Below are 3,064 nucleotides of genomic sequence, written 5' to 3' on the forward strand. Positions count from 1 at the left end.
TTGTGAGCCGAGGGGCTGTCTGCAGAGCACGTCCATAGTGAGATTCGTTCCATATTTCGTTAGAATTGTACGAGTATTTTATGGAAATTTGTATTCAATTGGCTACAAGAATTCAGCAAAGAGCAAGAAAAACATTCAACAGCCTGGAGCTCATACAATATTTCCTTACTGAAGACAACCGGTTTCCACAGACTTTTCTGTCGTCTTCAGGTCTTAAAAATCTTTTTGTTGTGAACGTGCTCATTTTACGTTGAGCCTCACGCCAAGTTGTCAAGTGGATAAAAATCAGCACATTTTAAAAGGTCTGTCATAACGAAAATATTTAAAAACATAAAGCATCTTGTGTAAAAGGCCATGTCCATATATATCGTTCACAGGTGCTTGTTACATCACAAAAACACAGTACAAAGTAGCACATCCGTTTACATAAGCTGGACGTATTCTGTGTACCTTTTCCACAAGGCGCTTTATGTTGTTAAATATTTTAGTTACGACAAACCTTTTATAATGTATTGATTTTTATTCACTTGACAACTCGTCGTGAGGTTCAGCGTAAAATGCACAGGTCTCACAACAAAAAAATTTTAAGACCTGAAGATAACAGCAAAATCTGTCGAAACTGGTTGTCTTAAATAAAGAAATAATTTCATGCGATATATTCTGCTGAATGTTTTTAGCAAGTAAAACAGATCGCTCCTTCATTACTCTAAAAATGAGTAAATTCAGACAAGAAAGTCACAAGTAAAGAGCCCTGTGGCTGCAGTGGTTAGGTATCCAGTGATGGCGCGCTGGTTCCACGTCTAGGGGCATTTCGCTACCCGCACGACACGTCAGTCTTGTGGGTTGCAGCAGTTTAAGGAAACAAGTAAACTTGTCATACACCGAGAGATCACTCATTATATGCGAACGCTGAAACAAGAATTCTATGTTGCAGACGTTCAACGCCTTGTCGAATGATGGGCTAAGTACAAGGGGAGTATGTTGGGAAAGAAAATTTCAGGCTGGTACACGCGGCTCTTATATCTCTATCCCAGTTTGCAACTTATTTATTGACTCATCCCTGTTTGCGACTTGTTTATTGGCTCACCCTCGTACTTTCATTCCTTTCTCTTCTTTAATATAAGACCACGCACGTCCATAAACATTCAGATGGCGGTACACTTTTTTTGAACTGTTCTTGTATAGGCTAGTCATACTCAAGTCACTGACGTTGCATAAGGTGCTAGCTTGAAAATGACAGTCGAATCAGCCGACAACAGACCGCAACAAAGTTTTTGCAGCCAGAAGTGGTAAATGATTTCTTTTAAACAATGATATAACTTTTCATATTAAAATTACACAATAATTGTGATGATAAAGAGTTTTCAATAAATGTATCTATACATATCGTTCAAAACTATTTCATTCAAAAGAACCTAGATAAAAGTTCTGTTTATGGAAAAAAGTTCCTAACACATTGTGTACACCCAAACAGCCACACTATACGTGCTCCTAGAGTAATAATTGTAACACAGTACGTGTGGCTTAGACTTTCAAATGTAGCCCGTACGGTTCCAATACTAAATAAATATGTGTATTAACGTAACTGCCATGGAATGGTCTACAAGTATACATTTTTGTTGTACACAGTTCTGCAGGTGTTTCATCGGACTGAAACCGATCATGACTAAATGTGTCCTAGCAGCTTAGGCTGCCAGTAAACTTATTGAAACAGGAAGAACTGATGGATTTCCACCATAAACAAAATGTCAGTCTCTAAAAACCTTTTATCACTTCCAATTGGGCGGACTGGCTGCCATGTGGTCTATGTCGAAAATTCAGTTTTATCAGGGAGCAAATTTAAAGTTTACTACTCACTGTAAATTCATAATTATATATTTCCTGACTAAATTAGGCACGCAAATTAAATGTAAATGTAAATTTCTATCACAATGTATAACTCTATTGCTGCAACGTTTAACTATCTCAAAATTAAAACGTTCAAAATCAGGATTTGAAAAAAGATTTGGGGATGAGAAAGAGTTTAAATAAAAGTCTGCAAACTACTCAAAAAAACAATTACTTACTGTCAAGTGACTGTAGCAGGTGTCTTAGACGGAGCGCAGTTAGGACTGGGGGTCGTGAAGACATGGGGCACAGTATTTTAATACTACTTTATTTACCATGCAAAGTACAGTTTAACAAGACAGAAAACAGTATTGTGAACAGAAGATTCATTGAGGCCCAAATAAGCGTGAACAGGACCTGAACAACACAAAATATCTTCTTGAAAGAGCACCAGTAATAATGCAAAACAGTTCAGTCCGGTCCCCACACGAGCGACCCAAATAACGACGTAACACTGTACAATATATCCCTTCGGTCTTCAATAATTATGACAACAATAACTTTTTATACCAGAAAATATTCACTTACCTACAACAGAAAACAGTAAAATCGCTACATGCTACTTCTTGGCTGGCTATTACTAGTTACCCCCAACCACCAAGGTACCAAATACCAATATAAATTGACGGAAGAAAAACCCCGCAATACCAAGCAGCAATTGTGCTACATAAACGAGAGTTGGCAGGCGTGTTTCTACACCTGAAAGATGATGTCTATTCAAATGTCGCTCTATGGGGATGCAAATCAGGTTTGCCTTAAAGAAAGGCTCTAACGATCGTGAGCCTTAGTAACTTTCAGATTGGACGTGATGACTTTATGTTAGTTAAGAATCCCTTTAAGACGACAAAGATGCCATTATCTACACCTACGACAAGCTGGATGCTCCTCCTGCGATACTGCAAAAAGACTTTTGTCAGGAATGTAGTCACTGTACAAGATTACTGGCAGTGGTGGTCACGAGAATGTATGGTAGCAAGAAGACTGGGCTTCGGACGACCATGTGGCGTAACCGAGAGGAAATCCTATCGTGTTCGGCTTATGGCTCTGTCCCATCGTATTGCATCTGTAGCAACAATTTGGGTAGCTGTTGACACTACAGTGACACAACGAACTATTACAAATCGGTTACTTCAAGGACGGCTCCGAACCAGACAGCCTTTAAGGTGCATTCTACTGA

Source organism: Schistocerca piceifrons, chromosome 4 (assembly GCF_021461385.2).
Source record: "Schistocerca piceifrons isolate TAMUIC-IGC-003096 chromosome 4, iqSchPice1.1, whole genome shotgun sequence".
Lineage (NCBI taxonomy): Eukaryota > Metazoa > Arthropoda > Insecta > Orthoptera > Acrididae > Schistocerca > Schistocerca piceifrons.